This window comes from Aedes albopictus, chromosome 1, assembly GCF_035046485.1.
Source record: "Aedes albopictus strain Foshan chromosome 1, AalbF5, whole genome shotgun sequence".
Classification (NCBI taxonomy): Eukaryota; Metazoa; Arthropoda; class Insecta; order Diptera; family Culicidae; genus Aedes; species Aedes albopictus.
In genome coordinates this window covers 117,582,699-117,596,436 of record NC_085136.1, presented here as the reverse complement: position 1 = coordinate 117,596,436, position 13,738 = coordinate 117,582,699, and the positions used below count along the sequence as shown (strand labels likewise).

Below are 13,738 nucleotides of genomic sequence, written 5' to 3'. Positions count from 1 at the left end.
TTCGGAACGGCTGGATCGATCCGAACCATTTTCAATAGGAAACAATGGGACCAGATTCCGCGTCGAATGAACCGTCGGTCATTAAAATCGGTTGAGGTTTACTGCCACAAAATGATGTGAGTTTTTTTGTACACATACACACATACACACACATACACACCCACACTTAGTGTACGAGAAAGGCAAAAATCTGGCGGCCAGGGGGGGGGGGGGAGGTCATGCCACTCCTGTCCCCTGTGGCTACGCCCATGTATCTCAACTTCGTTGGAAGCACCCGCATATTCGCCGATCCACAAATGTACAATGTACAAAACGCTTATAAGACCGGTGGTCCTTTTCGGACACGAGACATGAATCATGCTCGAGGAGGACCTGCAAGCACTCGGAGTTTTCGAGCGACGCGTGCTAAGTGTGAGAATCTTTCTCTGTAATGATTATTCAACAACTGTATTCATTATTTGTATACACTTTATTACCGATACTTCAATATTACATACAATGATTCACACTCCAGACAACAATAACAATATCTCCGCATATGACAGATACTCAATGTAAACATACACGCTAAACGTAATAGAGTAATACAATAATTTATGATGTGCATACCACGAGGTACCACATCTCGTTTTTTCTCCAGATCCGCAGCAAGGTCACTCCACGTTGTTTCGCTTATAGTCTCCTCAGTTTATGAACGTCTCGCTTCAGTCTCACATCAGAATTAGAAGTACAGTCATCCATTTGGTCATCCATCTCTGCTCGGCATTTTGGTAAATTACTTGGCCGTTACTTGTGGTTGTACCTAAAAAGAAATATTATTTTGACCCAAATATTTTCCCAAATCCCAAAACATTTTTAATACTGAGTGTCAAGCTAAATATTACCTTTGCTGATGAATTAATTGAATTGCTTTCCTCTTCTCAAATGTTTTCAATGACAGCTAGCATGCAAACATTGTATACTGCCCACTGATTTTTTTTGACATGTCCTTTCATAGAAGAATCTCATACATAAGGTATGTATATTCAGATTATTATTCAGACATTTTTTTAACTAATATGTCGGAACACTGCACGAATGTTACAGTGGAAAGATTATCAATATCCATTAACTCGTTTTCGATCCAAAGTGTCCAAGTGCCATACAAACACTATTTCATTTCATGTTTTTTTTAGCGAACTTTGCTGGAACTCGTTTCTTGTTCAGAATATATTCAGAAGTTTGGCTTTACAGATTTTGTTTTCAAAATATCGAAGGGATTGATACTTTTTTTTAAATCAAATCACGATTTCGAAAAACGTCACTTGTCCAAAGCAATATTTGTAATACTAGTTTTAGCTGAATAGTAATTTGAAAACTTGAAAACATCCAGTTTTTGAATTATATTTAATATATATTGTTCACAAAACTCGCACCCGCACTAGCTGTTTGAAAGTATAGTAGAATATTAATATTCATTCTTCTTTTTCATGTTGTGATCCTATAATTATCTCAAATTCTTAATACATACATCATCGACGCAGTACCAAATCGAAGTAACGCAAAGCACATGCAAAGTTGCATGTAAATTTGAACCGGTTGCTGGTATTGCGCATCATTAAGCTACTTAAGAGCTGAAATTAACACTAATCTAAATCGAGTTGCTATGTTTATAAGAAGGTTAAACATCAATTTTCGCACCGCCAGTCACTTCGGTTTGGTCGTTGAATAGGTCAAGGAATAGGTTTACATTCTACGATGCATATTCCCCCGCATTAACTGGTGATTCGTGCTCAATCAAACCTATTTTTACATTACAAAACCAAAAATTTGTTCCTTTGATGTCGCTCTTTCGGGTTCTGAACTGCAGGACTTATTTTAATGGTGTACCTCCAAAATATTGCAAAAGCCCCTCAACATGTTATGTTCTCACTCTAGATACCTAATGAAGCTATTTCAACAAGCTTTTTCCAAATTATTCGCATTCAATGTACCGTCAAAATTTAGAACTTTTTATCTTTAAGTAACTCTGATTTTCTACATATGCTCATCATATTGATAATGTTCGCGCCTAGCGCTTCCCAAAGAATTCATCGCAGTTACCAATGGAACAACGACAACCCGGATCAACAACGGCGTTAGCAACCGCTACGCGACAGATGGGCTCCTTGGCATATAAAAGGGGACAACCAAGCCAGAGATCATCATTACCATCTTGGACATGAAGCGATCAAGACAGAAGCCACTAAACAGTACACCATTAGAATAAATAGTCAATAGTAGCAGTAGAAGTGTTTTGTTCCTTCCCTTTCCTGGAACTGGTCCCAGTACCAATTCTCCCAGTCCATCGTTCCGCTTATAAATCGTTGGGTTCACGGCCGAGCCCAAACAGATAATATTCTCAGTTCGTTGGATCGAACTAGAATATTCTGCATTATTGCAAAGCCCAATCATCTGTCTATCATATCACTTATTTCACATTTTTCCGATGAAATACATCCTCATTTTTTTTTGTTAACGACTACAAGTCTGACGTAGTGCACACTGACCATGATTGTCTGTGTCATGATGGCCCTTACGCTTGCCTCTACGATTCATTTCTTTGTACTGAAACAATTTAAAGCACGTTTTTATTCAAATTTTCAATGAACTTATTAACACAAATATCACTTATACATGTACACACATTTTTATTGGTAAAAATCCATGAGTTTGATATATAAATTTTATTTGTACACACATACTCGTTTTCCACGCTGGATCACACATAAAATCGGAGGACCTTATATAAACTATGTGTATCTACACATGAAAAGGGTTATCTATGACAAATTGCAAAAATCTATGTGAGCGACACATGCATACAATATTTGCAGTTCATTAGCAAAAATGGCACTATATCCATAGTGTTAGACAATCATAAGTCAAAATGCCCCTCCTGACCACACCCGATACATTTTATATTCAAAGACTTCAGAAGTGATTACTCAAGAACTCACTGTATTTGAATCGCATAAACATTTAGTGGCATTCAATAGGTTATAAAGCGCCTTTTACTCGAATTCTTGAGACTTCCAGTTAAGCCGAAAGTTTCATTTTTTTATTGTTCGATTTTTTAAAATATCCAATTCAACTAGCCATTTGACTAGCATGATACTTAACAGGATCGTGGTTAGCAACTGCTCTGAATATGTCATCTAGCTTCAACGAATGCCTTAACTGTCATTTTGACTTCCTATCTTGCAAACTACCAAGACGGTTCCATTATTCTCACACATTGATGTTAATTTTCTTGAAGTCTTGTAAGAGAGGACAAAGCATTAGTTAAATCATGTCTTCATGTTAATTTGCTTTCAAGAGCCAACCCTTTTTACGTCTCCGTAGACTTATTATACTTTACTGAGCAATGATAACTTCAATATATATCACCTGAGGTGGGTCCACAACAACCTCAGTATCTGCTCAGTTATATTCGCATTTGGAACATATTCAAATACTATTCGTTACTGTTTTTCTAGTCACGCTCAGCTTAAAGTTTAGTTTTGTCTTTCGCCTTCTCAGCTGCCACTTAATTGGTGTGAAATTTCATTTTTAATGGTTCAATTTAACTAAAAAGCCCAGATTGGAGTTCAAGAGAAATCGCTCAAGAAACTTCTAGAACGATTCCTGGCAGAAACTTTCTATGGTGACATTTGAACTGTCATTTCTTTGCAACTGCGTACTGCGATCGAAGAAAAAACGGTTTCTTGAGTGATTCAGCCAAGGAATTTCCCATGCCTCAAGATAGGCCGAGAAATTCCCTCTGATCTGCAAACAGCCCTTAAATCTGCGTTGGCTGGTAATCTGTTTCTTACGAAATTTACGACACTGTTGCGTTTTTAGTACTTTAATTTTTAATAACACAATTCGCCTTATACGGCTCTACAAAGAATCGACTATATCTGCCTTGCAGGTCTTACCGCCTTCAACGGCATTTCCACCTTCAACGGCTTTTTCCGCCTTCAACAGCTTTTCACTCTCCGACGGATCTTTCCGCCATCGACAGTTTTTCGCCTTAGTCGGCTCTTCTGCCTATAACATTTTCCGCCTTCAACGGCTTTTCTATCTGTAATCCTTTCCGCCTTTTACGGCTATTTCAAGAATGTCGCTTTCATTAGCTTTTATCGCCTTCATTGGCTTTTATCGCCTTCACTGGCTTTTAACAGCAACGGCAAAATTTGATTTCAAAATATTGTTTCACCTCTACCCCTTCCACGGCCATCCGTTTAACAAATCAATACTTCATTCATCATTCAGCATTTAAGTCTAGATTTAGGACAACAACCCTATTCAACGAGTATCAATATCACAATCAACAAAACTTAGATTTTCTTCACAGTTCTTTATTTCTTTATCTGACAATAGTGATTGTCATCGATTTGAACTAAACAATACCGATCACCATCAAAATCTCTCACAGGTTGATCATTGTCATTAGTCGAAGGTACAAATAGATTGTTTGATTCATATTGAACAGTTAGTACACAATATTTACCTTTTTGATTTCAATGTTGAAATTCATTCACAAGTCATCACCTGGAGGTCATCACCACTCTGCATGCACCACACACACACACACCACTCATCTCATTCTTTTTCCAAAGACAACACTTCCCGAGCCGAAATTAAACTAATTTCACATGCACTGTTCACCGTTCTCGTCGCCAATGTGAGAATCTTTCTCTGTAATGATTATTCAACAACTGTATTCATTATTTGTATACACTTTATTACCGATACTTCAATATTACATACAATGATTCACACTCCAGACAACAATAACAATATCTCCGCATATGACAGATACTCAATGTAAACATACACGCTAAACGTAATAGAGTAATACAATAATTTATTATGTGCATACCACAAGGTACTACACTAAGCACAATCTTCACCCTTAAATGAAACAACACAGCGCACGAGTAACTTTCACGCAGCGAGCAAAAAGAAAAAGGATTCTTCACTCATATTTGTGTACGACTGAATCAACACAAAAAATGTGCTGATCCGGTGTTACACAAATTTGCGTGAACATTCTTTTGTCTTTTCGGTCGCTGCGTGATAGTTACTCGTTATACTGTGTACATCGAGTTTTGCGTGTTCGGCGGCGTGAAGGAGAGCGGTGTGTGACGGAGAAAAATGAGCCTCGAGCTCGCTGCACTTTACGATGAACCCAGCATCCAGTCCAGAAGGTTGCCAAAGCCGGACAGAGACGGTGGGCAGGGCATGTTGCAAAAATGCCGAACAACAACCCTGCAAAGTTGGTGTTCGCTACTGATCCGGTTGATACAAGCATGCGTGGAGAGCAGAGAGTACGATGGGTGGACTAGGTGGAGCGTGACCTGGCGAGCATTGGGCGCGACCGAGCATGGAGAGCGGCTGCCACAAACCGAGTATTGTGTTGTACTATTGCTGATTATTTTAGGTGATTTTCGACCGGAATACTACAAGTATACAGATGTTGGCTTTCTCGGTCTAGGGTCAATCTAAACGGCTAGTTTTCCAAAAACTAGGTTTTCCAAAACTAGCCGTTTAGATTGACCCTAGACCGAGAAAGCCAACATCTGTATAATTGCTGATTATGTTGAGCAAATAAATGTATGTATGCATGTAGGTATGTAGAGTGGGTAAAAACAAAAGACAGAACTGCACACCAAAAACTGATGTGTTGAACCCACTGCACGTAATGAATCTAAACGAGTTTAATTTACTACCCGACCATCATGCGTCATTCCCTTTCGTCCGTAAATATGCTTTCACCGGATATGTATCGGATATCCGAGAGCTCTCGCTAAAATGACACACACTCTCGCGTCTGCACTTGGGTCGATGACAGAATAAATAACCCATCGGATGTGTACGACTAAAGAACGAAAAAAAAAATGATACCATATACCATTCACCATTCAGCAGTCTCTCTCCGGTTCGGGATCAAGGCATTGCAATGGCAACATCGGAACAGAAAGCACGGAAATAACAAACAACATAAAAAACTGCTACTTCATACGGTTCCGGCTGTTTGTCAACTGGGTAGTTATCAGTTTTTTTTTTGCGAATCTTCTTTCCTCCTAGTCCAGGTCGACCCTCCTAAACTGTGGCGGACGCTGCATTGCATTGGAAACATACTGAGTGGAGGGAGATGGATGTGATCTGGTCCAACTAGGACATTGTCAATGAATATTATAACAATAAAAAACGCCGGCCGGATTCGGGTTCGAGTTGGAATGATGTAGCAGCAGCTCTTTGGTTGTGAAGGGAAACAGCTAGAGACAGAAGTGTCCGTTTGTCTACCAAGAGCGAAATGATAGGAATGTAAAATTCATGTGGACAGTAACTCTGACATTTTCCGTGCTGGTATATCAATGAAAATAGGAATACAGATTTAGAAATAGCCTGGCACATTATGAGCTTTCTAAATTTAGCAAAAAGAGGTCGGAGTAAAGGTGTTTGAAGTAAATATGAATACATAAATTACAAGAATACTCTTGAATAAGTCTGTACAGTCACATTACAGTACCAAACCCAGAAATACAAGAAAATGTGCTCGTTCCAAGCTTTTTGCACTACTTGGCGTGTGCTTCTCCAATTGAAAATACATAATCGTGAAATACATTCACCACTTTTATCCAAGCCAACTATACATAATCACTTGCCCCAACTCCCATTCTCCACGGAGGCGCCAAAAAGTTGAACCCATTCGCGTTCCACAATTGCCATTGTAGGTAGGTTCCCGGAGAAATTTCCCCTCGAAATGGTAGCGGGCCCCAAACCCAATCCGACTGAGCCAACAACCAACAGTGGATCGAAAACAGCGCGCAATAGTACCGATTCATGCTATTCATTAAGGTGCCTGGCGCCCCGAAATCGGTCCACAACAAAGGGAACGAAATTTATCTGCAAAAACTATCTCTGAAAGCATAACCTTAGCAGCAGCAGCATCAGTACCAAGGAGCCAGCCAACGTAGCCGTTCAACAATGGCCAACCAGGAGCCATTACCGCTACTCCGCTTCTACGCACATGTTTCGCTCGTGACCGGGCGCGTTCGGGACCGCACTAGATCGCCCTTGACCATCGTCGCACAGTGGGAGAGGAGCGATGCCGGGAGAGTCCAAAATAATACGATTTGTCATGCGGAAAGTTCCCACAAAGATGAGAATAAAAACCCTGCGGACTATTACATCTCTTATGACTCTAAACGTGTCATAAACATCTCCTCTACGATATTGTGATGGTTAGAACATTTGACTATCACGCCGAGGACCTGGGATCGAATTCCACTCCCGACAAACTCACAAAATGTGAGTTCTTCCTTCGGAAGGGAAGTAAAGCGTTGGTCCCAAGATGAACTAGCCTAGGGCTAAAAATCTCGTTAATACAGATAATAATAATAATAATTTTCCAAGAATTTCTCGAGAAATGCCACCAACAATTGGGTTTTTAAATTAAGAATAATATATTGATTTTTTTATTTTATTCGAAAGAGCACCTTTTTTTAAGCCAGTATTATTTTTTTCAGATTTTTAAAACTTTATTTTGATACCTAAATTCAATTACAAAAAGATTTTTTGAAATCACCTTTTGACAGCTGGGCAACTGCTTGACAGCTCCGCCCAGTACGAAATGCGACGAGGGGTGATTCGACAAATCGCTCCCATACAAACTTTAAATCGATTTTTAAATAGGTTCCCGGGCACCAAAGTTCATGAAAATTTGGATTTCGGCTCAGTTTGACATGTAGATTGTAGATATGGAATTATCTCAACACCACTAAAGAAGGCAATTCCCTCCTAAACCGAGTCTTTCAGAAAAACTTCCAAAGATTTATTGAGAAAATCTTTCAGAGATTTCTCCACAGACTTCTTCACTGGCAATTCCTGCAAGGGTTCCATAATAAATTCCTCCAGGGTTACTTTCAAGATGCTTGCTATGAATTTCTTCTACAAAATTTTCCAAGGCAGGGGTTTCAGATCGTGTGCCAAGTGTGCCGCGAACTTAAAAAAATCTGCTTTTTCTATAACGTTCATAACCTTTTTGATGAATAACTGAGAGCGGCAAAAATATTGCCAGGTTCTCCGAGGTGTCGAGAGTAAACTTAACTTGATTCATGCCGACATTGATTTCAAAAGTAATCCGGCTAGGACCCTCCTAGATAATAGCGTAGAATGATGAAAGTAATCAAAGCTCTCTACAGAAATATTTAAACGTTTTGTTTTTTTTTATAATTCATGGAAATCCACAATCTCATAATGAATCTTCTATGCGTCTCTAAAAACTTCGTTAAAAATTTCAAAAGCCATTCCAATGCACATTTTTTGCATTATTAAGTGATCTGAGAAGTAATCTACCGCTTATCTTGAAATCAATTTAACAAGAATTCTACTGAAAACGTGAATATCATTTTAAAAAGAATCTTCTAAGGAATTGGTCAGAAATCCTTGAAGAAATGTACCAAAAATCTTGTCAGTGATTTGCCAAAGTTCTGAAAATTAAGCTTCCAAGAATCTAGTATTTTAATTACCGTACTGCTTTAGTTATCTCATAATAATCTCCGGATAACATCTATCAAAACCATTCCAGAAATCGTCCAGGAGTCAACGCAGTGCTTCGCCGAAGCTGTCGTAAGGAAACCATTAAAATTACAATTGTTTTCTGCGGAAATTTCACTAAGTAACTGGTCGAAATCTCACTCAACATTCCGTAAGATCTTGGCCATAAATATTCACAAATATTTGCAGCAAGAAATTATTCGAAGTGAAACAAGTGATTTGCCCATATATTTTTTTTAATTTTTTAAATTTTTTATATTTTTTTTGTTATTTGCATGTTTTATTATTATTTTTTTAATGTTCAAAAAGTGCACCACAAATCAAAAAGTCTGGAAATCCTTGGTCCAAGGATTCCTTAAGAAATTTCTCTTAGGGTTAACCATGAATTCCTTAAAACATGCTTCAGAAACGCTTCGGAAACTCTACCAGGAATTTCCTCCAGCAACTTTGGTAGAGATCCCTTCAAGAAATCATTCAGAGTTTATTTTTCTCAAGGGATTTTTTCCTCCCCTGTTGAGGAACTTAAACCACTGCGTCCTCAAGGGATACCTTCAGAAATTTCTCCTATTAGACCATTTCCTTTTGCGTGATTCTTCCAAAAAAATATACAAGGATTGCTTTAGAAAAAAATATTCACAGATTTTGACAGTTATCGCTATATACAATTCATTCAGAAATCCCTATAGATTTCCATAAAAAAATCCCATAGAGTTTTCTTCACAAATACCTCTAGAGATTCCCTTAGAAAACTCTACTTCAATTTGCTCAGCAATTCCTCCACGGATTCTTCCAAAAACTCCTTCAGACATACTTTTGGAAAATCTTCCACAGAGTCCTTCTGAAATTCTTCCAGCGATTCCTTAAGAAAATCATAACTTAAACCCTTTGGAGCCGAAGGGACTAATATGACCCCGGCGATGGAACCAAGCAGTTGCGGCAGCACCTTCTAAGATTTTTTCCAATAATTTATGAAAATAAAATCTTTCATGGATTTATTCAAATATTTCTTCATAGTTTCCTTCTGAAACTGTTCCATTAATTTCTAATACGACTTCCAGGAATTCATTAGGAAATTCCCTCCAAAGTGTAATTCAGAAAATCTTCCAGTAACTCTTTTAGAAAAATAAATAAATAAATAAATAAACTATAGGAATTCTGTCCACGGGTTCTTTTAGAAATTATTTTAAGGTTTTTTTTCTGAAAATATTCCAAGGATCAATTATAAGAGTGTAATAATCTTCAAATATTCCTGTAAATATTAGAAGAAAATATTAGAAATGTAAATATTAGAAATTTCTCCAGAAAATCTTCCAGGAATTGATTCAAAAATCTTCTTTTTAAGAATTTATCAGGACTTTCTCGAGCAATTCTTTTAGTAAATCTTTCATAGATTGCTTTAAAAAAATCTTTCATGATTTTTTCGGACATTTCCCAGAGCTTTCGTCAGAAATCCTTCCAGAGATTCTTTTATAGAATTAGGATTTTTTTCAAAAACTTTTTTCAAAAAGTGTTCCAGAAATTCCTTCAGCGATTCTATCACAAAATCGGATTTCTCCAAGGATTCATCCAAAGATTCCTTCTGAAATTCGTCCGATGTTTCTTCCAGATGTTCTTTCAAGGATGCCTTCAGAAATTTCTCTAGAGCTTTTTTTCTAAATTGTTTTATGGAGCTTATTTTAAAAATTTCCAATAGATTCCTTCTGATCTTGCTCCAGGAATTCCTTCATAAAATATTTCTCTCTGAAAATTCCTCCAGTGGCTCTTTCAGAAACTCTTCCAGAGATTCTCTAGACAATTCTCCAAGGGATTTTCTCAGATATTGCTCCAAGAATTTCTTCAGGAGTTTATCCAAGAGTTGTTTCAGAAAGTCTTCAATAGATTTCTTTAGAAAATCCACCGGGAATTCCTTCAGGACATCTCCAAGGATTTTTTTTTATTAAATTTTTGCCAAATTCCCCCAGAAATTCTTCCAAAAATTCTTTCGGAAATCCTCCCCCCTGAGGTTCATTTAAAGATTTCTTCATCGCTTCTTGCATGATTTTATGCGTGATTCTAGCAGAGATTTATACAAAGATTACTTTAGGAATTTCGGTGGGTGCATGGTGTAAAAATCTCGATAATTGTCGAAATTTTATGTTCCTCGGATTTTTCTTCGGAAATGAAGACTGCTTACGAAAATACGCAATTTTTTCAGTCATTGTGAAGTGCTTTCTAAATTTTCCGGTTTTTTTTTAGTATTTACCTCAGTATAACAATTGACAATATATTAAGGAATTGATTATAACACAGTAGCAGTAACTGTTAGAATTCCTTGATAATAGATTTATAAATTTTAGTATAATTATAAGTAATTTAGAAAACTGTTTGTAAATTCCTTTGGGAATTTCTTCGGATGTATGTTTAAAATATTTTTGAAAACTCCGAAACGAGGAGTTTTGTTTTCTTTAAAAATTTCTGAGGCAATTCCTTATGTTATTAGTTATATTTCATTGAGGTTTCCCTTGGCATGTTTGTTTTTTTTCTCGAGAATCTGCAGTAATTCCATTGGAATTTACACAGATTTTTTTTTTTAATTTATTTTGAAATTTCATTGGCAATTTCTATTAAACTCCTTCTACAACTCCTTTTTCAGCTCCTTTGAAACTTCTTCGGCAATTTTATTGTGATACTTTTTGTAATTCTTTATGATATTTATAGTTATTGCTTCCTAAAATTGCATCGGAAACTAGTCTACTTGTTTTGTTGACAGTTTTTCTTATATTTGGAATATATTCGCAAATTCCTTTGGTTATTTCATCGATATTTTTTTTTGTGAACCATTTATGGATTACTTCGGTATTCAGCATTTTCTCTAAGAATTCCTCCTGCAATTTGTTGTACTTCAAAAATGTCGAGAAAGCTTTTTGGGCAATTCTTCTGAAATTTCCTTCGGTATATTCTTAGGGTATAGTTTCGGTTGTAATTTGTGATTGTTTGGCCATTCCTTTGCAAATATCCGACATTTTTGTTGTAAATTATGGACTTTTTAATTTGTATTCTTCAATGAATTTATAATGGAATTACGATATAAAAAAAAAAAAAAAATGCCAAAGATATGGGAAAATGAAATTTTTGATTCAATTTGCAAAGTAAACCCCGTAGAACTTCCCTTGATGAATTTGCATAAAAATTACTTTAGAGGCTTCTAAAAAAATTGCCAAACAAATTCCTGAGGAATTTATGGAAGTTCATAAAAAAATGGGTCATGATCAATCCATGAAAAAATAAGTTGCCGAAATACATTCCAAGTACATTCCGCAAGGAACTCTCATAGAATATGCCGAAGAAATTTCGGAAAGAATTCCCAATAGATTTGATTAAGGAATTTCCTAAGAAATTACCGAACGATTTTACAAATACCGTGCCAGAGAATTTCTTGACGGAATTGTTGGAGGAAACATCAAATGAGTTTCTGAAGGAATTTAAAAAAAAAATCAAAAAGATCTGCCGAAGAAACTTCCAAGCAGTTTGTGAATGAATGTCCAGAAGAATTGCCAAATACTTTTTTCAAAGAAATTCCTGAAAGAAGTAATTTACCAAAGAAATTTTCGAAGCGGTTCCCAAAGCAGTCATCGAAGAGTTCTCCATAAAGTTTGCCTGAGGAATTTCCAGAGAAATTGCTGTTGAAATTCCCAAAAAATCGAAGTAAGTTACATCAGAATTGCCGCAAATATTTCGAAAGAATCTGCTGCGCAGGAGTTCCTTAAATAATTACTGAAGAAAACTCGAAGAAATTGTCTAAAGAATATTCATAGGAACTATAGTAGGGATTCATGAAAGAATTTTCAAAGCATTCCCGAGCAGAGGAAAAAAGCTCAATAATAGCATATTTTGATATGGAGAATAAAAAGTGATATTTGTTTGTTTGAGATAAGAGGTAAAAGTACTGATAATAATTTCTCAATTTTACTACTGGAACATCATCATCATAGCACATTTAGCTCTTGGTAAGATCTAACCAATAGCAGTGAGCTATCTGATTGATCTTCAAATATCAAATTTTGCTATTGGTTAGATGGTTCAAGAACAAATTTTTGCTATTATTTTCAGTACTTTTACCTCTTATCTCAAACAAATCAATATCACCTTTTGATCGTCAGTACTTGAACTCTGCCCGGGTTGTCGAAAAAATACCGAATAGCATAGAAAAAGAAAATTAAAACATATTTATAGATGAAAATTTTGAAAGAAATACGGTTAATAATTTTGCGAGGGAATTCCTAAAATCATTGTAATGAAAGAATCTTTAAAGATTTATTCAAATTATCCGGTATTTTAATAGAAAGAAGATTCTCGCAGGATTTTCTAAAATGATTAAAGCAAGAACTCCACCCAAAGGTTGCTACAGGTACCCTATACAGGGTGACTGGTAATTCGTGTTACACCCGAAAGGAGGTGAAAGTAGACCATATTTGCAGCAAAAAATTGTTCTACAGGTAGGTCCGGAAATCACTGCTAAGTGAGTTATTCAAAAATTAGTGTTATTAAATTACCCCATCTTTAAACATCTCTAACTCAGAAACTATGAACCGTATAATCAATCTTAGCGCATGGATAGAAAGCTTAAAGCTTTGTCTTTTAATGCCCTTTGGACAGGTAATTGATAAAAAGTCATTTAAGTGCAGAAATTTTGACTTTTATGTAAAAAGTGCCTAAAAATGTACCCCCTTTTCACCTTTTTTGATAGTTTACTCGTGAAAAACGTGATAAATGTGAGAAATGTTCTTCTACAAAACATTAATTTTTTGATACGCTACCAAACTGTCCTTTGGTGCAACATTGTATCTTTCATAGTTTTGTCACAATCTTGAATTCAAAATTTTGTGAAATAAATCAATGTTTTTATTGCAATACTGTCTGGCAACCCTACACGTTTGCTTGCTGTTGGTCGTTGTGCGCATGGCAACGAAGTCCAGCGTCGCGGCGGCGGTCATCGTTTGACAGAGCCAACAGTGAACGGCAAATTACGCGCAATGTTTATGAATCAATCTCAAGGCATCCTTTTCTTTGGGTGAAGATTCAATTCGCCTAGATGCCATACATCCAAACCCACTCACTGGTGGAATTTAGCGAGATCATACCGCTGGGTGGCACCGTTTTAAGGGATATTCAAACCTACGGGCCGAGACTG

The 13,738-nt window shown here is 36.6% G+C and overlaps 1 long non-coding RNA gene across 2 annotated transcripts; it reads right to left on the bottom strand.

Moving 5' to 3' along the window:
- Positions 1–450: 450 nt before the first annotated feature.
- On the bottom strand, positions 451–4,888 carry LOC134285579 (uncharacterized). Of its 2 annotated transcripts, none has more exons than XR_009996481.1 (2): positions 4,514–4,888; positions 451–802 (listed from the first exon to the last, which is right to left on the bottom strand). It is a non-coding gene; the product is annotated as an uncharacterized LOC134285579 (long non-coding RNA). The 2 variants fall into 2 exon arrangements; XR_009996483.1 differs by lacking the exon at positions 4,514–4,888 and adding an exon at positions 885–1,530.
- Positions 4,889–13,738: the final 8,850 nt, after the last annotated feature.